Source organism: Ambystoma mexicanum, chromosome 8 (assembly GCF_040938575.1).
Source record: "Ambystoma mexicanum isolate Mex_15411 chromosome 8, UKY_AmexF1_1, whole genome shotgun sequence".
Taxonomy (NCBI): domain Eukaryota; kingdom Metazoa; phylum Chordata; class Amphibia; order Caudata; family Ambystomatidae; genus Ambystoma; species Ambystoma mexicanum.
In genome coordinates this window covers 397,600,225-397,626,715 of record NC_090929.1, presented here as the reverse complement: position 1 = coordinate 397,626,715, position 26,491 = coordinate 397,600,225, and the positions used below count along the sequence as shown (strand labels likewise).

The 26,491-nt window shown below is 48.4% G+C and overlaps 1 protein-coding gene across 5 annotated transcripts in view; it reads right to left on the bottom strand.

The window, feature by feature from the left end:
• CDK5RAP2 (CDK5 regulatory subunit associated protein 2) overlaps positions 1–26,491 on the bottom strand; it is a 2,172,192-nt gene that overhangs the window by 1,701,631 nt on the left and 444,070 nt on the right. The window lies entirely within an intron of this gene.

Here is a 26,491-nt window from a genome sequence, read left to right as displayed (position 1 = left end):
AAATCGAATATAGGGCTAGGGTCCTCTCGGATCACTCGCCCCTGATCCTCGGATGGCAATATTCCCCCCCCGAAGGCGAAGATCCCTACATCGTGCCTCCGAGCGGAGGCGCTTAAAGATCCAGTCTTTAGAGACGATATAAGGGAAGAGATTACTAACTTCTTTGAGGAGAATACTGGGAGTGTTGATTCCGCTGGCACATTATGGGAAGCTTTTAAGGTGGTGATGCGGGGGGCGGCCATTGCTAAATCAAGAGGGTTACAGGGTGGGGACTTGGCTGACCTGCAGAGGACGGAAACCGAGCTAGAAACAGCATTGAAGAGCGGTGACGTAGACACGGAGCTGGTACTCCAACTACAGCAACAATGTGCAGGGCACTGGGAAAGACTCTGCAATCTCAATTATAGGAAATATGTTGAGAGGAGGCACGCGGGGGGAGATAAGACAGGCCGCCCTTTGGCCTAGCTATACAAAAGCGAGACCCCTAGGCCTCCGATTAGGACCATTATTAGGGAGGACGGGGAGGAAGTGGTCACGCAAGAGGGGGTTAACAAAGAATTTGTGGAATATTACAGTGCGCTGTACGGAGATGATGAGATGGGTGACCAACGCAGGATAATCGAGACGCTAGAAGACATAGGGCTGCCCAAGATAAGTGAAGAGGAGAGGGAGGAGTTAGATGAGCCAATCACGTTGGAGGAGTAAGAGGAGGTTGTGAAGCAGTTGCCTACCTGTAAGACCCCGGGAGCAGATGGGTTCCCCGGCGAATTCTATAAAGTATATAGAGAGGAAATCCTCCCCCCAATGCTGGACATGCTTAATGAAGCGTTTGAGATAGGACGGTTGCCTGAGTCACTCAGAGAGGCGATTATAATACCGCTGCCCAAGCCCAATAAGCCGGAGCATAGATGGGGTTCCTACAGGCCTTTGTCAATGATAAATCAGGACAGCAAGATTCTCACGGCTGTCCTAGCAAATCAACTGCAGAAAGTGATTGGTAGACTCATACATCCTGATCAAACGGGTTATGTCCCGAACAGGAACATAACACACAACCATAGCCGACTCCATCGGGTGGTCGAATGGGGTAGTAAGAACGAGGGTGAGATGGTGATAAGTGTCTCTAGACGCAGTTAAAGCTTTTGATTCCGTCAAGTGGTGGTGGCTATTGGCTGCTTTGGAAGGGTATGGTATGGGTCCAGGCTATATCAGATGGGCTAAAATGTTGTACAGTGAGCCGTTGCCAGGGTCCGAACTGGAGCGGTGATATCCGCGAGATGGCAACTTGGTAGAGGCACTAGACAAGGGTGGCCCTGGTCTCCGATGCTTTACATTTTAGCCCTGGAAGCTCTGGCGATATGCCTTAGGGCACAGTATGATGCGATAGGCATTGAGGTAGGAGGGGAACGACACTTGATATCCTTGTACACAGAGGATTTGTTGCTGTACTTGCAATACCAAGAAGAAAATCTCTTATACATACTTGAGGTGATGGAAAGGTATGCAGAGTTGTCGGGCATATCGGTGAACCCCCAAAAGTCTGTCATATTCCCACTGGGTAGCTATAAGGGGACCCCTGTAGATAGACTACCGGTGCTACAGGTACCATGGGCAACGAGCTCTTTTCGTTACTTGGGCGTAGATGTATATCACACGGTGGAAGAAGAACACAGACATAATACGGAAGTAGCCGTCGAGAAAATTAGGAACAGCATGCAGTTCTGGGCAAGATTGCCCTTGGTAATGATGGGGTGGGGGGCTATGCTTAAGATGGTAGTTCTGCCCAGACTCCTGCATTACTTTAGTAATATCCCATACATAATATCCAAGAAGTTTTTTAGTAAATTGAACAGCATGTGTAGGGATTTCCTGTGGCACGGTACCCGAAACAGAGTGGCGTTTTGGAAATTGCAGAACTTTTATGAAAAAGGAGGCATCAGACTGCCTAATTTTGAGGTTTATTATTTAGCGGGACAGTTACAATATGTAGCTAAGTGGCTTTCTGATGAAGTGACCCCTGAGCACAGGGTGCTTGGACAGGACTGCGCCCTGTTTTATTTGAAAGAAATGATTTGGCTGTCTGATACCGAAATGAAGGGGCGTCCTGCGATGTTGAGGCTTGGATGGAAAGTTTGGCGTAGGGTTTGTCGTTTGATGGCAGTCCCATGCCCGTGCCTCCCGTAGGTACCGCTGGTTGCTTTGGCAGGAGGGGATAATCAGTTGAGGGTGATTGTTAGGACCTACTGGGAATCAGTGGGGCTGGCAACGCTAGGCGATGTTTGGCAAGAGGGATCCATTAAGGAATTCATAGAACTCAGCGAAGAGGCGGGGCTACACAAGGGCCAATATGTCACGTACATTAGGTTGGTACAGATGATTAAGAACACCTGGCCAGAGACAGTTTTGATAGAAGAACCAGATGCAGTTTTGGGAGAAATATACGACATATCCGAAGGAGGTCATGAGATCTCGAGACTGTATGAGATGGTGATGGCTAAGGCGGGGAAAGATTTGACACATCTGAGACTGGACTGGGAGGCGGAAGTGGGGGCCCCGATGGAGGATGGGGTGTGGGAGCGTGCCCTGGGCTACCACAAAAAAGTGTCTAGGAATGCCAGATTAAAACAAATACAGCTGTATGTAACGCATAGGGCATACATGACCCCCTTGAGGATATCTAAGTTCCGAAACGCTGGAATACAAGTGTGTCCTGCATTACTTTAGTAATATCCCATACATAATACCCAAGAAGTTTTTTAGTAAATTGAACAGCATGTGTAGGCATTTCCTGTGGCACGGTACCCGAAACAGAGTGGCGTTTTGGAAATTGCAGAACTTTTATGAAAAAGGAGGTATCAGACTGCCTAATTTTGAGGTTTATTATTTAGCGGGACAGTGACTGACAGGCTGACATGACACATATGTTTTGGTCGTGCCCGATCATCAGGTGTTTTTGGGGAGAAGTGGCCCAGAAACTGGCTGATAAAGGGGTTACTCTTGTCACAGACACGGCCTGGGCCTGCTTGTTGGGCGGGTTTCCTAGGCCACGGAAACTCAGGCATATTGAGAAACTGAGAAATCTGGCGTATGTGCTGGCGAAACGTAGGATCGCCATGGGGTGGAAGAAATGCCACAAACCCAAGGTGGATGTTTGGTGGAAGGACTTGCAGAAATAGGCGGAGACTGAAACGGTGGCATGGCAAGAAGCGAGTAGCCGGGCTGATGAAGGGGAGGCGGGCACCCTGTTGGCTTGGAAAACGCTAATAGCAGAATTGTTTGGAGTAATATCAGATCCAACAGACTCCAAAGAGAACGAAACCCGGCCACAAGTGCCAAACATTGAATGAGAGTGACAAATAGGCTCACCGGGGGAGGGAGGGGTAGTGGGAGCAGTGATTAAGACAACTTGATGTGTAATGGAACTGTTATGACTATGCTGCTTGTTTGGTTTTTGCTGTTTTGTTTGCATAAAATCAATAAAAGAAATTTTAAAAAAATAAAAAAAGATGTATCCCACCCAAGGCTTAATTTTTCACATGCATTGATGTTGCCTCTTTTTCGCTGTACCAATTCACCCAGATTCTCAGTACCTCTTTGCCTTCATGTACAACGGACGTCAGCTCACCTACAGATCCCTTCCCATGCGCTTTGTGAAGTCCCTATCTCTTTTCTCCAAGATCTCACCTTGCAGGGGGGCTCCACTATGATCCAATACGTTGATGACCTACTCCTAGCATCACCTTCCTTTAAGGACTCTCGCAGAGTCCAAATTCCTCCTCACCGCCCTAGCAGCCAAATGCCACAAAGTAAACAAAACTGAAACTGTGCCTCCTCACAGTCCGCTACCTAGGACAGATTGCCCGTGGGCTTAGTGTGCTTAACAAATACCTAAATAAATTTTAAAAAAATATTTCCCAAGGCGCTAGGCGCCTCGCCCCCTCCTGAGTCTCCTCCATCTTGCAACGTCCCATGTCTGACACTGAAGGACAGCTCTGCTCCTTTTTAGGAATGAGCAATTCTGCCGCCCCTAGATCCTTGATTATGCTTCTACTGTAGCTCCTATGCAAAAGAGTCTCTTGGATTCCAAACCTGACAAACTTGTATGGTCTCCTGAGGCGGCTCCACCCTATTCCAAAATCAAACATGCCCTCTCCACTGCCTGGCCCATGCCCTTTCGGATTACTCCAAATATTTCACCCTGTTCTGTGATGAGAAAGAGAGGTATGCCTTAGGCGTACTTGCACAGAAGCACGGGGACCTACAACGCCCTGTGGCATATTTCATGTCACAGACACTGTAGCTTCTGCCTTTGCGCGATGTCTCAGAGCGGTAGCTGCCACAGCCCTTCTTACCAAAGTAGACAACATAGTCCTCGCCCACCACATAAACGTAGCAGTGCCATACACTTTATTAGCACTCCTCCACAGGGGAAAAACACAACACCTGTCTGCTGCATGTCTCACTAAATATGAAAAACTGCTGCTCTTCCACCAACATCACTCATTAGATGCGCCCCACTCAACCCTGCCTCCATTCTGCCCACTCCGGATGACGGCCACGTGCACGACTTTTTTGCAGCAGTTGACGTAGTGTCGCCCCCATGAGCTGACATCAAGGATATACCCCTACCCAATGCCGACTTAGTTCCCTTTATGAACGGCTCGTGTCGTAGGGATTTCTCAGGGATTTTCCAGGCAGGCTTTGCTGTTTGTACCTCCTTTGAAGTGTTAGAAGCCTTTCAGCTCCCATCAGTACAATCAGCACAAATTGCTCAATTTATTGCCCTCACCCAGGCTTACACGATCGCCACACAACACAAAGCCAACTAATTCCTGTTACGCCTTTGGCATCTCACATGACCACGGGGCCCTCTGGAAACAGAGGTTACGTGACTGCTCAAGGAACGATGCGTTGAGCACTGCTCAACGCATCATATAATGAAGAACTGCTTAATGCTATTTTGCTCCCCACTGTGAGGAACCAGAAGGCATCTCACACGCCATTCCCCACGGATCTCTCCCTCAGGTGGCCAGGGCACAGCTATCACCTTCGGATCCAAACCCTGAGGATGGACTAGTGCGGGATGATCACCTGGGCGAGGGGTCCGTGGGGAGTGGCACACCAGATGGTGCGACGCGGTATCCCTCTCTTCTCTGTAACACCTTTACCCCATCCTACCCGATGGCATATTTATAAACTCAATCCCACCCTTTTCCGGCACACATACTTTTACACGTACAGCCTGCTCTGGGAGAAAACAGACTCACACCCGAGCCGTGTACCTGACCTGTCCCAATAATATGGTCAGGCGAGGTCAGGCAATTATCGACAATCACTCACACCTGACTTCCATTACACTTCCCCACACAGACACTCGGAGCGAGACAAAACACAAAAAGGTACAGCAGTTTCAAGTCTGCAGTTGAACGAGGGGAGAAAGACGGCCAGGCACGAGAGGATCATGAGAGGGGCAACACCCTTGATCTTTTTGGCAGGGAGCCGTTACTTTCAAGAAACCTTAAAGGCAAAAAACCTAATACCAGGAAACCAAGCTGAATAATTCTGCATTGTGTGTCAGAGATACAAGGGTCCTCCCGCGTAACTGACCAAGGCGGGTAGGAGCAGCAGCCGCTGTGGTATCGTCCTTGGCTCCAAGAACAAAGAAGCAACAGAGAACAACACAGACAGTGAGTTGGGGAGACCGATGCCAGACCGGTCTGTGTGGAAGTCAAGGTTGCAAGCGGCAGCATTGTAAAACGAGCACTGGAACGAGCATTGTAAAACGCGCCTGATGAAAGACGCGAGTGAAGCAAAACTGCTGGTGAATATTTGAACAGACGGAAAGATAGGATACCGTTGACGGAGTGGTCCGGCACTGTGAATGTGCTCAGTTGAAGGTCTCTATACGGTATCCTGACAAGAGAGATTTGAAAGTAGAACATTTATGTGAAGTCTAAATTGTGATAAATGAATCAAAGTGGTCCTGCGATGGTTTAAGCAAAAGCCATTGCATTTTCATTCTGGTATCAAGAGGGATCTGAGCCCGGATGGGGGGGTGGGGGGTCCATGGTCCGAGCCCGAACGAGAGAGAACTAATTGGGAACATTGTAGAAAAGGGGGCTGAGCAAGGACGAGGGGGGACCCCATGGTCCGAGCCCGAAAGAGGGAGCCCTGTCTTGAACTTGTGAAAGTGAAAACCCTGACAAAGGAAAGGAACTTGTGTTTTGCTTGTTAAATCAGGCCCTCTGCAATAAGACTGTAATTGCGAGAGAGACTTTGGCGAAAGGCCCCGGTGCCTTTGTGTTGAACTGTTACCTCGTGGCCAAGAAGCCAGAGTCTGTGCAAAGCCTGCACATACCGCCTTGCCCCGTGCTGAAAATGTGGGGAACGGAAGCTAACTGCTCAACTATACTGACATATCATTTCTTAAACACTTTTCTTTTGCATACATTGTTATCTCACACCATTTTGTATTTAAATGGAAGGATTGGCAATAGGTTTATTATTATAGGCCCTTCCGACAGACTCCACTAGGACTACGTTATTTGATGGTCGCAGCTTGCTACCATCTTCAGATTTTAGTTTAGATAGGCGTTCAACCAAACCATTGACATTCAACCCTTAAACTGTGATCACTTGTGTCTGTCTTCACTGTTTGATACCATGCTTTCCTTAAATGTGGTGTCAGGAATGGGATGTGACTCAATTGAGACAAATTGGGGGACCCTAAAATTCCAGAAATTTAGTCACAGAGCCTCAGATCCCGCAACTGCCACAAAAGAATCCATATGCTTTGACATTTGTAGCAGCAGAGGTACTACTATCCATCCAGGGGAAAGATGGATGGTTCCCACGGACTATGCCCTAATACCCCCTAAGAGTTGTTATAGAAGACTGGCCCCAAAATCTGGCATAGCCTGGAAATTTAGTCTGGATGTCCTAGCAGGCATCATAGATCCTGGCTTCTGGGGAGATGTAAAGGTTCTCCTACAGAATCATGACGAAACTCCATTTGAAATACGTTGTGCGGACAAAATTGCATAGGAAATACTTGATTGTAGGCTACATTTCCCCATTGTAAGGAAGAAAGTACATCAGAAGAAACAGAGGTAGCTTAGGCCTTTAGAGAGGCTGACGAACCACCCACCATCAAGGCAAAGATGGAATAAGAACCTACCATCCTTCCCGATTTAACCATCGCCCAATGAAATGATCCAGCTCTTAGAGGCTTTTATACAGGTGATTCCCGAGGGAGAAGGACAAGAAAGGTGAGGCCCCTTTTTCATCCAGAGACAGATTACTATATAGAAAGGAAACCTCCAGAAAAGGCCTAAGTAAAGTTCAATTGGTAATCACCAAGACCCATCCTAAGATGAGATTTCACATTCTCATTTGACAGGGGGACAGTTAGGACAATCCAAGACCCAGGTTCACATCAGTGGGAAGTTCTACTGGCCTGGTATCCATGCAGACAAAGAACTTCATCCAGACATGTGAAATATACCAAATAAAACAGTGCACATATCCCCCCCACCTGCCCCTATGAACCTCTTACCAATATTCGAAGTCCATTTCTCCCAAATTAGGATGGACATCATTGGGCCATTGGAAATCTCTAGACTGGGTAATAAATATGTGCTCGTAATCATTGATTATGCTACCCGATACCAAGAAGCGTTCCCTATGTGGAACAATACAACCCAACAGATCCTAAAACGCATTTTACCATTCTTTTCTATGGTTGGTTTCCCCAAAGAGATTCTAACTGACATGGGATCCAATTTTATGAGCAAACTGATGAGTGAAGTCAATTAATTACTACAGATGTCCACTTTAAGAACCTCAGTCTACCACCCCCAAACGGACGAGTTGGTCGAGAGAGTCAATAAAACCCTTAGGATGATTTTGAGAAAATTGGTAGATCAGGATGCAAAGGACTGGGATGGCATCATCCCCTGGGCCCTATTTGCAGTGAGGAAAACCCCTCAGGCATCCACCGGTTTCTCCCCTTTTGAACTACTTTATAGTAGATATCCAAGAGAGGTCTTAGACATGCTCCGGCAGACCTGGGAATAAAGGGAAGAGGCACCTATTACCCTTTCACAAACAGCTACCCGATTACAAGAGCATATGAACCTTGCTCGAAATCTAGTCTACACTCACATGGATAAAACTCAGGCCCAACAAAAGTCAAAAATTCAATATGTCAAAAAGTATTAGTCCTCTTACCTACCTCTGAAAATAAACTGGTCTCAAAATGGAATGGGCCATATCGGGTACTAGAGCAAACAGGGACCTGTACCTATAAAATAGCCCAACCTGATGAAAAGCAAAAGACTCACCTTTACCATGTAAATCTCTTAAAGGAGTGGGAAGAAAATCCTTCCCACTGCCTCCACCTCAATATTGTCTTGTTTAATACCGGAGGAGATAGACAACTTAGAACTTATTCCCCAAGAGCTATCTAGACAGAAGCAAGAAGACTTAAACGACATGGACACAACATTCCCTGATGTATTCTGAAAAAAAACAGGGAGAGTACATGGCACTTATCATTATATCAGCATTCCAAAGGGAAAAGTGGTCAATTTTAAAACCCTACAGACTTCCAGAAGCCCGAAAACAAATAGTGGTAGAGGAAGTTAAAAAGATGGGAGGGCAAACAATATTGAGCCTTCTTCCAGCCCATGGTCCTCCCCTATGGTAGTGGTAACCAAACCAGATAATTCCTGTCAGTTTTGCATAGACTCCAGGCAGTTTAACGCCATCTCCGCCTTCAATGCCTATCCCATGCAGCGCATCAATGAATTAATTGATAAACTAGGAAGTGCTGTCTTTTTATCGACCCTAGACTTGACAAAGGGATATTGGCAGGTCCCCGTACATAGACCTGATAAAGAAATGACAGCTTTCTCAAAGCCCCTAGGATTATTACAGTTTAAAGTCCTCACTTTTGGCCTGCATGGTGGCCCCAGCCACTTTCCAACGGCTTATGGACAGGATATTACAGCCCTATTCCGATTTCTGTGGGGCTTATATTGACAATAGTCATTTACAGTAAGACTTAGGAAGACCATCTCTTCCATCTGTATACCATCATGAGAACCCTGAGAGAAACCGGCATAACTGCCAATCCATTCAAATGTAAGCTGGCCCAATCAGCCGTGAGATATCTGGGCTTCTTTGTAGGGAATGGCATTGACCAACCCCAACAAGAAAAAGTGAAAGCCGTCCTCGATACCTCCACGCCTAAAACTAAGAGACCCTAGGGCGTTCTTAGGATTGATTGGTTATTACCGTAGGTTAATTCCTAATTTATTGGATAAAACAGCTAGATTAACTGACAAATTAAAGAACGCTGAACCCCAGAAGCTAAATTGGACGGAGGAGGACATATGCTACAAACACTTAAAACAAACCTTGTGCACGAACCCAATCCTAAAGGCAGTAGAGTCTCAAAGGAGTTTGTGTTACAAACCAATGCCGCTCTCACAGGTTTAGAAGTAGTCTTATTGCACATTTGTGATGGATTAGAACACCCTATCCTATTCACTAGTCGAAAACTCTCCCCTCGCGAAAATAACTACTCTGTATTGGAGTTAGAGGCCCTTGCCATCAAATGGGCAATCACCCATTTAAAATACTACCTTTTAGGGAGAAGGTTTACCCTTGTCACAGCCCATTCACCTTTAGTATGGATAAGCCAATGAAAGGACTGTAACCCTCGAGTCCTGCGATGGTTCTTAGACCTGCAACCCGACCATTTCACTGTGGAACGGCGAAAAGGCAAAGACCAAGGGAAAGTCCATTTCCTTTCCTGGTTTCGCTGTGCAACAGATGCGGCTATATCGCATAGGGGTAGGGTATGTGAGAAACCAGAAGGTGTCTCATCCGCTAGTCCCCACGGATCTCTCTCTCAGATGGCCAGGGCACAGCTATTTGGGTCCAGACGCCAGGGATGGTCCAGTGCAGGAGGATCACCTGGGTGAGGGGTCCTCGGGGAGTGGGACACCGGATGGTGAGCTGTGGTATCCCTCTCTTCCCTGTAACACCTTTACTGCATCCTACCCAATGGCATATTTAGAAACTCAACCTCCCTCCCCCCTTTTTCCTGCATACATACTTTTACACGGACAGCCTGCTCTGGGATATAACAGACACCCGAGCCGTGTACCTGACATGTCACAATACTATGGTCAGGTGATGTCAGGCAATTCTTGACAACCCCTCACACCTGACTTCCATTACACTTCCCCACGCAGATAAAAGGCGGAGCACGAGAGCACACTTGGAGCGAGGCAAAACACACAAAAAGGTACAGCTGTTTCGAGTCGGCAGTTGAACGAGGGGAGAAAGACAACAAGGCACGAGAGGTTCGAGAGAGGGGCAACACCCTTAACCTTTTTGGCAGGAAGCCATTACTTTCAAGAAACCTTCAAGGCAGAAAACCTAACACCAGGAAACCTGGCTGAAAAATCCTTAATTGTGTGTCGGAGATACGGAGGGTCCTCCCGTGTAACTGACCAAGGCGGGGAGGAGTAGCAGCCGCTGAGGTATCATCCTTGGCTCCAGGAATAAAGTATCGACAGAGAACACCACAGCCAGTGAGTTGGGGAAACTAATGCCAGACCAGTCTGTGTTGAAGTCAAAGTTGCAAGCGGCAACATTGTACAACGAGCGCTGGAACGAACGCTGTTAAACACGTGTGATGAAAGACGCGATTGAAGCTAAATTGCTGGTGAATATTTGAACATTACAAAGATACAATACCGTTGATGGAGTGGTCCGGCACTGTGAATGTGCTCAGTCGAAGGTTTCTGTACGGTATCCTGACAAAAGAAACCAAAGTAGAAGATTGATGTGAAGTGTAAATTGTGTGAAGTGAATCGAAGTTGTCCTGCCATGGTTTAAGCTAAACCTACCGCACATTCAGCGCCGAGCAGAGGTGAGCAGTTCTGGTCCTGCACACCACTTTCCTTGAGTCTCTCTACAGTGGCTCTCCTTTAGGTGGGTTGGACTTAAAAACCCCACCTGGCCGCGGAGCTGAGCAGAGGTGAGCAGTCCTGCAAGCCTGAAGCTTTAAGCCCTGAAACTCCGAAGCAATGGCTGACCACATGCCATCTGACAGTGACAGCAGTGAATGCAGACAACTTCGGAGCGGTCGCCTGCTAAAAGCGGAAAGCCAGCTACCTAACATATCAACAGCCCCCAGGACGGGAAAATCTCCACAGTTAAACCTTCAAGACATTGAGCAAATTGGTGCATTGTCAAAACACAGTGCATCTCTCACACAGAACGACCCCTCCCCAATCCCCCCCACTGCGTTCACCCCTGCGGCACCCTATGAACAAACACAAGGACAAATTTACGGCTGCTGGGGCTTCTGTATGGCCCGTTGTCTGGCTCTCAGTGTCCGTAAGCACGATTGCACCAGAGTCGGCTCCCGCGGCCGCAACAGCGTCTTCACAGGAGCTGGCGGGGTGGGGGACATGGGGGAGAGGGGGCTGAGGAGCCTCTAGCCTCGTCCGAGGGGCCCAGTGACTTTGGGGCTTCGCTGCCGAGGGAGCGGGAGGCAGAGGAAAAGCTGGCCCTGCCCCCAAAAGAGCTATCGACGGAGTCTGTGTTGCCGGACGGGGCACCAATGAGGGAGGGAGAGGGGAATCAGCTGAGACATCAGCTGCTCCGGGGAGCCCTCGAAACGGGCTGACCAAAGCTGCAGAGAAAGAGGTCACGGGCGCTACACTTTGTAAAGTGGACTTGTTCGTGTCTTCAATCCCAACACAACCATCGCACAGTGATCCAATGCACCCTGACGCCAACTACAATCCCTGCAATAGTTTGCCACTAAGGAAAAGAGTATTATTTGAATAAACTCTCTCAAAGCCACGGCCAATAAGTAATGAAATCCACCCGGTGTTAGCAAGAATGGACCCATCTAGTCCGAGAATAAACATGAGCGAATCACAACACTTTTTTTGCCACAACCTCAGCTTGTGATAGTATAACAAGCGGGGAAGACGAGCGGCACGAGGAGCGCCGGGAACCCCTTTGAATCCCAAGAGAGGAACAGGATTAAACCAAAATCAAATCAGACCCCTCCGGAGGAGGTATGAGATCTCTCGCGACAAACTAATCCAGCTCCAAAAGAAAATGACAATGTCACATTAAATACATCAACTAAACAGGATCATCCGCAGAGTTTGCCCAAAATCAGTGTAAAAAAAGAACAACTTACCTAACAAGAAAGCAGAGAAAACCCCAAAAGAGGAACCACCTGCCAGGAAAATCAAACCAAATCACATAACAGAAAAGACAATCTGTCTCCTAAAATCAAGGTTGGTGAAACAAATGACCAACATCGCATTAGACATTTTTTTCACCAAATTGGAAAAAGATCTGTCTACTCGAGCAACTGAAATAGCTGATGCAGAAATTCTGAAAGGCGTTGAACGTGATATATTAGATGGGACGTATGCAAAGCAGGAATCTCGGATTCTGCAAGAAAAATCTGAAAACCATATCAAAGAAAAATGTAACCCCATCCCAAACCCAATAAGATGGCACTTTGGGAAACCGAGTACTGACACTAAACAAGGCCTAAATGGGACCCCAAACGACATTGCTACAATGGAGATAGAAAAGCTCATCAAACAGATAAAACTAGCGGAGGGCTTCAATTTGACCTCAACCCCAAAACCAGTGATGAGCAGGAAAGAAAATCAAACAACCCTTCTCAACCCCAACATTTAGACATGACACCTCAGAACTCCGCCCACCAAGTGACAAGAAATGAGCTGGAACATAACGGAAACCTCCCAGTAAAATCAACACCACAAACATCAACTGGAAAAATTAAACAGCAAGGGAACAACAGGAAAATAACTGTTAACAACCTTTCTATTCCATCAAATTGTCAGTCACGATCTTTGGGGTTGCGCTGGAGTTCGTGACTAACAATTTGATGGAACAGAAAGGTTGTTACCGGTTATTTTCCTGGCGGTCCCTTGCTGTTTAATTTTCGGCGCAACCCCGAAGATCAATAGACTCAGAACACACAACCGAAAATACCTCACCCAATAAAAAACTAGATATTTTCGCAATAATGTCGGCAGTGACAATAGCCCTTGCCCCATTTGGCAAACTATACGTGTCATTAGTAGAGACACTAAAAGACCATACATCCATGATGGCTCTAATGAACTCTAAACTCACATCTGGAAGGTTATAATGGCAACTGAAACCTGGAGAACCAACACAAGAGATCAAGGTACAATGACAGACAACGATCAGGGGGGGTGACAAAAAGATGGATGGATACAAAACTAAGTCTCAAAACGAGAAAAGCATGGCAATAATGGGAACTCAACCAACAGAGACCCACAAAATTAAAAAAACGATCAAACTGGAAAGATAGCCGAATCCGGCACATCGCCTACGGAAGCTGTGTCAAGACACGTCGCCCATGAAAAGCTTGAACAGCCACAAAAACAAGACTTTGCACGACCCGAGTATCCTAGCACTTCAACAAAGAAAGTGCAGTTACAGAAACTTTCAACAAACAGAGAAACCTTGACAATGTTTCCTGAAAAGGGCCGGAAACAAACAGGGTTACGTGCCGTTACGATGCCGCCACTCTTGTCGCCATCGCGACGCTCAAACCAACAGAAAGGATCTACAATGGCCAGACTGGATACTGGCTTAGCACCAATTTTTGAACCACGGAAACATGTACAAGGGAAACGTTCACTTTTGGTAGTGAATGAACCAACACCTAAGCCATTAGCCAAAGAAATAAATATTGTGCAAGACGAACCAGATGCCATAAACAATTTGATGGAGACCACCCAGTACACTATTGAAGACTCAGAAGAACAAGTTACTTACCAACTGGTAACGTTCTTTCGACTGGATGTTCCTTCAATATATTCCTCATCGTTGACATGTAATGTCCACAGCTGAGCACTTCGCAAACTTTTTCAGCAGAGGGTGGCCTGCATCGATGACGTTGGGTCTATGTCCCTCGAAGGCCTCCGTTGAGGGCAACGTCACCGGATGTTAAAAATAGGACGCACGCGTCCGTAGCCTCAGTTTAAGTTTTTTCCCTCACAGCGTGGCACCAATCTCATGCCTGCTAGACTGCACATAGCCTTGCGGAAAATAAGCTGCAATTGCATAGGAGATTCTCCAGAGGGGCAGGTTGGGAGGGCGATGTGGAATACGTTGGAGGAATATCCAGTCGAAAGAACGTTACCAGTTGGTAAGTAACTTGTTCTTCGAATGGATTGTGTCCTCCACCGTATTCCACATCTTTGACAGACTCCCAAAGCAGTACCAGTAAATGGAGGAGGGAAAAGAATTTAGAGTACCCAATCAGATTGAGGAATAAAGAACCGCCTTCCCAGAGGCCATATCCTGACCATGGATCATATCCAGGGAGTAATGTTTAAAAAAGGGGTGGAGCGAAGCCCATATAGTATCCTCACAAATATTCCTAATACGAACTCCCCATTGGAGGGCAGTGGAAGTATCCAAGCCCCAAGTGGAATGAGTTCGCAACCCTTCAGGAGGGTCCTTCCCCGCCAATCGGTAACACTCCGTAATGGTGAGGATAATCCACCTGGCCAAGGTCTGTTGGGTAAAATCCTGGCCCAATCGGTGTCCAGCATATCCTACAAATAGTTGATCGTCCACTCTGATCCTGGACATCCTAGAAATGTAAAAGCTCAAAGCTCTCCTAGGATCTAACCTATGGAGTCGCTCCTCTTCCTTACCAGGATGAAGAGGAGGTTAGAAAGAAGGAAGAACGACCTTCTTACTCAAATGAAACTCAGATACTACCTTAGGTAGAAAGGAAGGACGTACCCGCAGTACTATCCTGTCCTTGTGAAACACGGTAAAGGGTGGCTTAGAGGAAAGTGCCTGCAATTCACTCACTCTGCGAGCAGAAGTTGTCACGCTTACCTCTGGTGCCCTGCAAGAGTGCCTGGTCTGGACTGTGCTGCAGAGTGGCCCCCGTACTGGTCCCCTTCACCCAGTCGTATGTCCCAGCCACACCTTCCCTCGCCTGTCAGAAAAACCTCCAGGGGGCTGTGAGGTTGGGAGGGGCCTGAGTGTGTTCGGGACTTGCGTGACTGGTGTTCTGGGGGGTGTTGTGGGAACCTAAGGGGCGAACAGAGGACAAGTCTCCTGTGGAAAAATAACTGCAATGTTCCCCCACTCCCCTCTCCCTTCCCCTAATCTCCTTAAAAGGCGAGGCTGGCTGGAGCGCGTGGATGCGGCTCATCTGTGGTTCTGTGTCTGCAAACGCGGCTCCGGAGATGGGTCCCGAAGAGGGGGCTGAAGCGGATGAGAGTCTCTCTCCCAGGTGGGATGGCTCTGCTAATTGTCTTATGTCCTTTCTCTCCCCCCCCCCCCCAGGTGTTGGAACTTCAGCGCTGAGCCGGTAGCGGAACCCCGAGGGAGGATTGCTCGTTCCTGGATACAGGTAGGTTCTCGAGTTCTTAGAAGGGGTTTGGTTCTGATGGGAGGATGCTAACCCTGTTGCTTGCTTTCGAACAGGGCGTCTGACACCAGGAGCCAGGGGCCTGGAAGACCAAGGGCGGGAGCAAGTCTGCGCAGGATGTGAGGAGGACAGAGTCCGGAACGGCGTTTAACAGGATGCTGAAGGCTGCAGACCAAGACTGAAAAAAAGGGTACTGCAGGTTGCTGAAGTATGCCGAAGAACCGAAGGATGCTGAAGGACCGAAGGATGCTGAAGGAGTCCCAAATGGATTCAGAAGAATGCTCTTGACCAAGGAGCTCAACGCAGGAAGATGCTTGAGCGTAGAAGCGGTAAATGAAACACTACTCTTGTCAGGAGCAGAAGAAACGCTAAGCACAGGGTGCAGTACGGGGCACGGCTTTATAGTCCTGCACAACACCCTGCCAGAGCTAGATGCGTAAGAGCGTTGGCTTCATGCACGTGACAGGTAAATTGCTGCACGTGCGCACTCGCACATGCTCAGTGCTTCTTGGCTTGTGATGGGCGGTGCCCTTGCCTTCAGCTCTTTCTTACAGGGCGCAACTAGGTCGCACCCACCAATATGCTTGCGCCAGCCACCATCCCTGTCCACCTTTTCCCTATTGTATGAGAGGGGGGGCTCCTTCCCACTGTTAGCCCGCCACCCCTGGGCCTGTAACGGGATCGTGACAGAAGTAACCGCAACCAAGAACACAATCTTGAAGGACAATAACCTCAAAGGGCAAGAGTGCAAGGGTTCAAACGGAGCACCCAGGAGAAATTTCAAAACTAAATTCAAATCTCAAACCGGCACCTGGAAACGAGACGGTGGGAACACATTAGTCAGTCCTTTAAGGAATTGGGAAATCAAAGGAATCTTAAAGTAAGAACATTCTTCAGACGAGTGCTTGAAGATAGACAGTGCCGCCAGGAACCCGCCAGGTACCCCTTAATGGTACCTACTTGAAGGCCCCTGTGGGCCAAAGAAAGTAAGAAAGACAAAACCATAGGAATGGAGCACTGAAAAGGATCAACATTCTGTGTCCGCAAATCTTACGCCAACGGTACAGAGATTTTGTTGCTGGGCGCCTGGCCAAAAGCAACACCTCCATCACGTCATCCGGGAGGTCCCAAATCCTTGTATCTCAACCATTCAGATACCAAGCATGAAGGGTCAGAGTCCTGACATCTGGATGGAGAACCTGACCCCCCTCTCATGTGAGCAGATCCTCTCGGTAGGGAAGACGGCATGGAGGGCAGATGGACATTTCTAGAAGGTCCGGGTATCACGCTCTCCTGGCCCAATCCGGAGCAATGCGGATCATGTGGGAACCGAACCTCTGTAACCTCCTTACCACTTGAGGAATGATGGGGACTGGAGGAAACGCGTACAGCAGTGGGAATGACCAATCCACTACGAATGCGTCTCCTAAGGCTCCTCAGAGGAAATTCCCTTGAGCAGAATCTCTCGCACTTCCGGTTGACACTGGTGGTGAAGAGATACACTTGTAGGGTTCCCCAAAGGGCAAAGATCTCCTGAAGGACTTCCTGAGCCAACTCCCACTCGTGAGAGACCGTGCTCAGCCTACTCAGAGCGCCCACCACCGCATTTTCTTCTCCGGCCAGATGAACTGCCGGGTTCGAAATTTCCTGCTGGATGGCACAGAACCAGAGCTGCTGCTGTCATGGCCACTGGCCCAAGAACACAAACCCCGCACCATCAGGGGATGGGGGCAAGGAATAACAGCTCTTATTCGTCCCTTTGGGACAATCAAGCACAGGGGGCCTAGCTGGACTTAGTCCTGGTGCCTTTGGTGCCAGGCTCATGAACAAATGTAAACTGTGGCGTTTATTTGGTGCAGGAGTGCTTTATTCATGCACACAGGAACTTTGACATGCATTCGGTTTGGGCGTGGCTGCTGGGGAACTGGGTTGCACGTGCAGCATCATCTAGGAGTGGCAGAGTGTGGCCGGTAAGCCAGAGCTAGTGGGTATGGCTGGGAACTCTACTATATATGCCCACCAAGCCTTTGTGCGAACGCTTTGCGTTATTCTGCACTTGCATGCAGCTTAACGCTCATCGCCGCCTGACTGTAGACTCACCTCTTGGACTCCAGCTTCATACTTACCTACCTTTTCTCGCCTGCACATGTTTCTCGTCGAATCCAGCATTGCAGCTTCAGCCCCTCCGGAAAAGCCGAAATCTTGACCTTGACACTGCAGCACGACACACTCCTCATTCACGAAGACGGCACCTGCAAGAAATACGAAAGACAAGGTTAGACAATAAAGACATTCAGTTTAAGGTTGCGCCGCCATCTATCTTTGCGCTTAACCTTAAACCACCACTTACCTGTTGTCGTAACATCGCGGATCCTCTCTTCCATCCGGCTTCACCTCGTGCTCCAAGGCCGCTGCTGGCCTGCAATTCCACCTATAGGAAGAAATCAGAAGAGAGGGATTAACAATACAAAACATTTCAACAGTGAGAAGAGACAATAGAACAGAAAGACACTTACCATAAGAAATGGCATAGTCGCAGCTGGACTTGGCTACCACGTACGAGGGGCCAGTGAAGGAACTCAGAAGGACGGAGAGCTCATTATCATTAATCAACAGGAGAGCCTATATGGGTCGATGCATGCTCACCACGCTTTGGGAAGAAGGGTTTGAGGAAGACAACAGTCACAGAGTAGCATCCTCACGTTCTCTCATTCACGCAGGAGCAGTGTCACCAATTGTCGCAGCCCACAGCATATTTGCAGAGGAAGAAGCCTGAAAGGGGTGATCCACTTCCAGGGAGGGCTGCAACCGTGCCCCAACGTCCCCACAAAGACCAGGTGAGCGTAACAGCTGCATTGCCTCTGCACAACGGGAGTGATCCTACCCCCCTTTTTTGGTGAGGTAATGCATGGCCACAGTGTTGTCTGTCATGATCAGGACACTCTTCCCCCGTACAGATGGCAGAAACGCCTTCAGGGATAGCCTGATGGCCCTCAGCTCTAACAGGTTGATGAGGAGTTTGGACTCCAACGGAGACCAGCGACTGCTGGCGGTCAAGTCGTCGGCATGAACGCCCCATCCTGTGAAGGAAGTGTCCGTCACTACAGTCACCTCCGGCCATGGTTGACAAAATGGCTCCCCCTTCATCAGGTTCCCTCCGTTAGCCCACCACAGAAGATCTTGGGAGACCGAGAGGGGAATCTGAACAGGATCCAACATCTTGCCTGAGAAATGCGACCATTGCATCTTGAGGAGCCATTGCAGGGATCTCATCAGCCTGGCCTGTGGCACCAGAAAAATGCAGGATGCCATGAGGCCGAGCAACCTTAAGAATTCGAAAGCCGGGAGACTCTGGGCATGTTGAAACTTGTCCACCATCTGCACAATGTGATGAGCCCTCACCTTGGGAGGCAAGCACTTCCCCAAGGACGTGTCTAACACAGCCCAGATGTACTGGAGCTGTTGGGAAGGTGTCAGATACAACTTCTTCAAATTAAAGGAGGAGACCAGCCTGTGGCGGGAGTGGCAGGTGAGACCGAGGTGATCCAAAACTTGCTCGGGAGAGCGCGCCCGGATCAGACTGTCGTCCAGGTAGGAGTAGACGTAAATCCCCCCCTCGCCTGAGGTACACTGCCACCACTACCATCAGCTTGGTGAAGACCCTTGGGCAGAGGTCAACCCAAACGGCAGCACCCGAAACAAAGTGCAAGTCGCCAGCCGCAAACCTCAGGTACTTTCAGTGCTTGGGACGAATCGGCACATGAAAGTAAGCATCCTGTAGGTCCAGAGACACCAAACAATCCTGAAGTTGAAGGGCCTTGAGGACTTGAGAAAGAGTAAGCATCTTGAACTTGTCCTTCCTGAGAAGTTTGTTCAACCAACGCAAGTTGCGAATCAAAAATTAAGGGGAATACCATCCCTTGTTCCTCCCCGCTACAGGCACCAGTTCTATAGCACCTTTCTCCAGCAGGGTTAAGATTTCCTGCACAAGGAGCGGATCTGGAAGCTTCAAAGAGAGTTTCCCCGGTGGATTGCCGTGAGGCCGCTGTAGGAAGGGAAGGCAGTAACCGTGGGTTATGGCATCCAGAACCCACGCATCTGAAGTAATGGCTTGCCACACTTCGAGATGCTGAGACAGCCTGCCACCAACCGGCGAACCATGGGACATGGCTTCATGACCGTTTGGAAGCGGCTGTGGCAGTGTCTGAAGGCAAAGAGGCAGCTGCCTGAGCGGGTTTTGTACCTCTATTTTCCCGACCGACCACCACAGGTACTTTTTCGCTGGCCCCTTTGACTTGCGGCCCCTCTCAATCTACCAAAGGAGGAGTAGTAACGAAAAGAACCTCCCCTCCACTGCACTGCTGTCCTCTAGGACAAACAGGGAGGTTGGCGCACACCTGCGCTTAAAGATTTTGACGCAGCTTTCGAGGTCTGCAACCTCTCAAGGCTCTCGTCAGCCTTGTTGCCAAACAAATGTGCGCCATGAAAGGGCATGTTCAGAAGATGGCTTTGCACATCCGGAGCAAAGCCAGACTTGCACAACCACGCAAATCTGCTTATAACAGTGCTAGCAGCCATGGATCGGCTAACACCGTCTGCCGTATCCACACCCGACTGAAGGGATTCGCACATAGCATCCTTGCCGTCTTGCACGAGAGCCAGGAAGCCATCGCTTTCTTCCCCATCAGGACTATGCTCAGTCGCTAAAGAAACACAGTTCCACAGAGTGTGTGAGAACCTTGCTAAGGCACAAGTGGAGTTGGCCGAATTTAATGCCATGCTCCCCGCAGAAAATACCTTCCGAGCCCAACCGTCAAAGCGTCTGTCGTTCCTATCAGGAGGGATGGTAGGGTACGCCGCCTGCCTCGAGGTGGCCATAGCCGCCTGAACCACCAAACTCTCGGGAGCGGGGTGAGTGGATAAATAGCTGGGGTCGGTCCTTTTTTGTCAAAGATTTATTCACAGCCGGAAGAGATTCTGGTGACTGCCAAGCAGCTGCCACCCTTTTCTGTAAGGTAAGATGAAACGGTAACACCGGGTCAGAGGACAGACCTTGATCTAAGATGTCGGTTAGATCATCCTGCACAAAGTCTTCAGGAGGACTGGACCAGCACAGACACTCCGAGACCCTATCCATGAGCCTCCTGTATGAAGACTCAGCATGAGCCCCAGGCTCAGGCCTACCAAATTCCACTTCCGGAGAAGTGTCAGACCCACTGGCATCATGCAGGGTTTGCCTCAACTCCTCCAACTGAATGTCTCCCGAAAAGATTGGTGCCACATGAAGTTCACCAGGGTCCTCAAAATCAGACCTTTCCTGCTCTTCATATATGTCGTCCAGAGGGAGTTGAAACCCTGGCCTGGGGACAGAAGAGGGCCTGGAGTCCAATACTGGCCTCACAGACTTCGCCATAACCTTCCTAGGAGGATCCACCACATTGGGGTACTCCAATGGCACATTTTGGGCAAAAATCCCTGAAGGCGACGAGGGCTTCGATGGCGAGAGCGTAGACAACCTCGGCGTCGTGAGCGCCGAAGGCTTTGGCCTCGATGTCGACACTGGTGCCGACGGCGCCGTGGGCTGATAAGAGGGCAAAGCGTTGAAGTCCGAGTCGGACAGACGCAGAGCTGACCGAGTCGACGCTGGCTTTGAGCCCTTAGTTGGTTGCAGCGGTCTCGCTGGAGACAAGGACCGAGACCTAGAAGCTTGTCTCTTGCGACTCTCCGAAACCTTGTCCGATGGGACCTCGAAGGTTCCCTATGCGAGTCGCGTCACGGACCAGAGCCCGAAGACGTGCGAGCCACGGTACGAGACCGATCCTGGCCGGCTCCATTAGAAGGCGCGACCGGACCCGTGCCCTGCGATTGAAATATCGACAATATGTGCTCCTTAAAGGCAGCCCATTTCTCCGGAGTCGAGGACTTCGTCGGGCATGCCACTTTCCTTGCTGCTCCATCCTACGAAGAGGACAGGGAAGGCGACCGGTGACGGCGCTTCCGAGAATGCTGCGACAAGGAAGAAGAATGGCAGGAACCACTCTGGGACCGAGAACCCCAGGCCTCCTCCCGACGCGGAGAGCTGCCCCTCGAGTCATCGGTGGACACCCCCTTGGATTTACGGGACTTAGTGGGCTTAGAACCCGTACCTACCTGGAGCTTCCCCTTACGTTCCCGCAAGGCCTTGGGAGTTAGCGACTGGCATTTTGAACAGTCGTCAGTGTCGTGACTCTCGCCCAAGCACCACAAACAAATGCGATGCTGGTCGGTGATCGACATTTTCGACTTGCAGTCCCGGCAAGTCTTGAAGCCACACCGCGGAGTCGGAGGGATCCAAGAAAAAGACATTTTAACGATGAAACACACGAGGCGCGCCAAGTTTCAGGAAGCAACATGTTAGCGGAAAAAACAGAACTGAGGCTACAGGCGCCATGCGTCCTATTTATAACATCCGGTGATGTCGCCCTCGACGGAGACCTTCGAGGGACATCAACCTGACGTTATCGACGCAGGACGCCCTCTGCTGAAATAGTTTTCAAAGTGCACAACTGTGGACATTACATGTCAAAGATGTGGAATACGTTAAGGACACAATCCATTCTAAACAGATATACCACTTGTGCTAGACAGAAAACAAGTGCGTTTCACTGATGATACTCCACCCGCGTGTGAACCGAGAAGTAAATCGGCATTAATGGGGTCAAGCTCCCCCCTTTTCGAACACTGCAAGATAAACGAGACAGCCAATCGAGGAAAAAAGAACGAACCAACAGCAAAATATCTCACCGTGAAATGAGGATAAGCAAGGAAGAGGGCAGGAAACGAGTCAAGAGTCCCGGTAGTCGGCCCAACATAAACAAAGAGATACAAAGGGCCCGCCGGAGCATGGATAACAACCGAAGAAGAGCGAGAGACTACAACACACAGGAGTGCAGCAACAAAGCTCACCACAATACCCGAGAAAGGCAGCCTGATCAGTGGCCAGGGAAAGCCAACTCTCGGTCGAAAGATACAGCACTTCGAGAGAGTGCCCTATTTACACATAAAAGCAGAGCAACAAGGACCCTGAAATTGGAGCAGATGCTAAAGACGGAAGACAGGCTAATCCTGAACAGAAACACAGTAATGGACTTACTAAAACACATATCAGAATTGAAGAGCCTTAGAAGAGAGGATATAAACATCATTGAATTTGCTAGAAGTGGTTGCCTCGACAGTATTCACCTACACTTAACATCGCCAAGTGTCAAACTCATGCTGATAAAAGCTGCTGGGAAACTACAACGAATGGGCTATGACATCAGCGAAGGAACGTGGAATCGAGTATTCTAGCAGATTGCCCAAAAGAGATAGGACTCCTCCTCCACCGGACAAACAAAGCGTGAGACGATATAGATCCAGGCCGATTCTGACCACAAGAGACAACCACCACAGATCCTTCCATTACAACAGACACTCAGCACATCGAAATTCCAGTGTTGAGCAAGAAGAAGCAACACCAAAAGAGATCCCTCACAATAATAAAAGAGAAGACCTCAAGCATAAGGAACATGACAACGATAGGTGGCAAGATAAAACGAAGCACCAGAAGAGCCCTTAAACAAAGACCATTTCAAAGCTGACGAACGCACATCTCTAGGCCCACGCACAAACCTGAAATTCACGCTGAGGCAAGAAAACTGTAAGGAGAGAGATGTCTCCCCGGTTAGGACCCATTTAAAAGCACTCTCGGATCAAGACCTAAAGAAATGGGCCTGGGTCCCAGGGGCCTTACCTCATAACCATCGTAAATAGCAACCAATTACTACAGGTTCACCGTCGCCCCTAGCAACCCACTTGGATACCCACTCAAAAAAATATCTGACGCTTGGATCCTGGAACACCAGAGGGTTCTCACACCTCACCAAAGAAGGAGACGTCAACTTGGGTGACTTCGATCTGTTATGTTTACAAGAAACTTGGTTGATCAACACCCCAAGTCTGGATGGTTATGCCATCAGTCTAGTGCCGTCCTTAAAGGGTTCAAAAGGTAGACCAGCTTCAGGTCTCATGATGGCGGTTCGCTCTGAAAGTCCTTTACATAGAACAAAGGTTATAGCATCAACCACCTTCGTACAGGCGGTGTTACTCTCCTGGACGCACTACAAGTATCAAAATGTGCGAACCGCCTCAGAACTGCTCCTGGCAATAAACGTTTATTGGAACCCACAAGTACTCACAATAAAGCATTTTCTTAACACCATCGAGACCATCTTTGAAGAGGCTATTACAGCCCATAACATAAGCCACATAATCATATGTGGAGACTTGAATGCAATCTGCTTCGAAACAAGTGAGGGAGAAAATAAAAAAGGAATGGATCAGACAACTCCAAACACCGGGCACTATACAGACGCACGGAAGCGTGGTGTAGCCTGGGCTGAATTAATGGTGTCACAGGACCTTTACAATTTACACTCCTTAACAAATAAGACAAAAAAAGTCAGCCTCGACTTGGAAAAGAGATGGGTCTAGACGGACTATAGACCATATCTATGCTTCAAAGGAACTCTTCTCCATCATCACAAATTTTGAAGTGGTTGCAACGCAACATAGCGACCACAACATCCTAACGGCAACCTGGCCCACCTCAAACCAGTCAACAAATAATGAGAACACCACTGGAGAGTGCCTCAAAAGGCCTCCGGCTGAAACTAACGAAGGAAGTGATCTGTTCTATAATGAAAGCTTACAAAGCCCAGAGTGACCAGAAGACATCAAAAAAGCTCTCGTTAGCCCCAGATTACCAACCACTTCTCGATCCATATTTTAAACAAAGGACGACGCAAAACCAACACTCTCAACAGCACCTACATGTCTACAATGTAGAAATAAGGGGAAGGAGGAAAACTGTGCGACGAGCGATCAGACACACAAAATCTTGCCCTTCTGCAACCAATCAAGCCCAAGCAGCAAAAGCCAGAAATACATATTGAAACTGGCTAAGGACATATCGATACAAATTGTACCAAGAAGACTCAGAAAACATGCTGAGAGCCCTCTTCAACAAAAAAGCAAATTACTTTTGGTCACTAGTCAAAGCGACTGCATCCTCCACAGAAAATAACCTACAAAACTGTGAGTGCAAACAACTGGGTAAAGCATTTTAGAGAGCTATTTCACCAAACAAACGACATGCAAAGAATAGACTCCAAATTCCAACACTCTACCTGGGACATAGACAATGGTATTGAAGCGATCATGACCAAGATAAACAAGCTGAACAACTCGAGAGCCCCGGTACCAGATGGGGTCACCAACATCCAATTAAAAGTGAACCGGGAGGAGTGGGCAGAGCTGATCAGCAAAATCATCAAGAGATGCACCACTGCAAAGGCAATACCGGTTTCATGGAAAACGGCAAACATCAGCCCTATATTTAAAAAAGGGGTGAAAAATTTGCCAAAAATGATCGCCCAATAGCCCTGCTTGACGTGGTAGGCAAGCTGTTTGGCTCCCTACTACTCAACAAATTCTCAGCTTGGATCAGAACGGCAGGCCGTGCTGACCCTTTTCAGTCAGGGTTTGTAAGAAACTTGGGCACTCAAGCAAACATCATGATAATTAGCATCCTGAAAGCAAAAGTCCTGGAGGGTCACCCAAGAATTTTCATCGCTTTCATCGACCTAGTGCAAGCATTTGACAGAGTAAACAGACTAAAACTATGGTCAAAACTAGCAACATGGAAATGTCCAAGTTCACTCCTAGAACCTGTCAAACTCCTCTACACTTACACCGCCATGCGGGTGAGACTTAGTGGTGCAGGTCAACTCTCCGACCCGATAAAAACAACAAGAGGAGTTAAACAGGGGTGCCCATTGGCGCCTGCCCTGTATAACGCCTATACGGCGGACATTGAAGAAATAGATGACAACATCAGATCTTTCCCACCTACTGTGGGAGAGGAAATGGTCCCTCGACTGATCTACACGGATGACAATCTTGTTGGAGCACACAAAAATAGGTCTCCAGTGACAGACAGCTTGCTGCTTTACACCCAAAAGAAACGACCTGGAAATAAACATCAACAAGACCAAGATTATGATCATGGAAAAATCTACTAGAAGGGCGGAAAAGCTGCTATGGCACTTGATAGACGAGAAACTGGAAACCGTTAAAGACTTCAAATACCTTGGAGTGACAATGAACAGGAGCCTGGTTGAAACGCTGATACAAGAAGTACTTTACTACAAGATGACCAGACTAGCGTCTCAAACTGCGGCTCTAGATCGAAAATTCTGCAGATTTTTCTCTTCTACCATTATTAACCTTTTATAAGGCAACAGTTATTCCAACGATATCATACGGAATGGAAGCAATTCCGCAAATCCCAGCAAAAACAAGTTGGAAGGTCTATACTGGCGAAAATGTTTGAAATTACCAAATGGCACTCCGATTGCCTCAATCAGAAAAGAACTTAGCCTAACATTACTAAAAGGGATCATAGACAGAAATGGCCTGATGTTTTATGGAAAAATTAAGAGAACTCCCCCCGCCCGAAGCTGCTGAATATCATGAGAAAAGAAATGGAAATGTCAGGAACAGAATGCTAACAGACTGGGCCAAAAAAAAACTTGACCCTTCTACAAGACATGGGAAGTTCAAAAGAAGAGCTAGACTTCAATCCAGAAAAAGTGAAGGATCCAAACCTCTGAACTAACTGCCACTTACCAAATAACTTCACACTTGCCCCGAACTTGCAAAAAGTGGACAGCCCACCAAAAAACTCTGTGTGCCACTTACTTAAAAGCACGGCTGAACGCTTTAAAAACAAACGAGATCCTGGCCATAAGGGGACAATCCACCTCAACTCATGCCACCATTGCAAGGACAGATCCCAGAAAGAAACAATACGATCTCCTGTTAAGATGTCCAGGAACATGCAGTCCAAGAGAAACCTACTTAAAGCATCATTTGGAAGCAGCATACATATGGGACGAAGACCACTGGTGG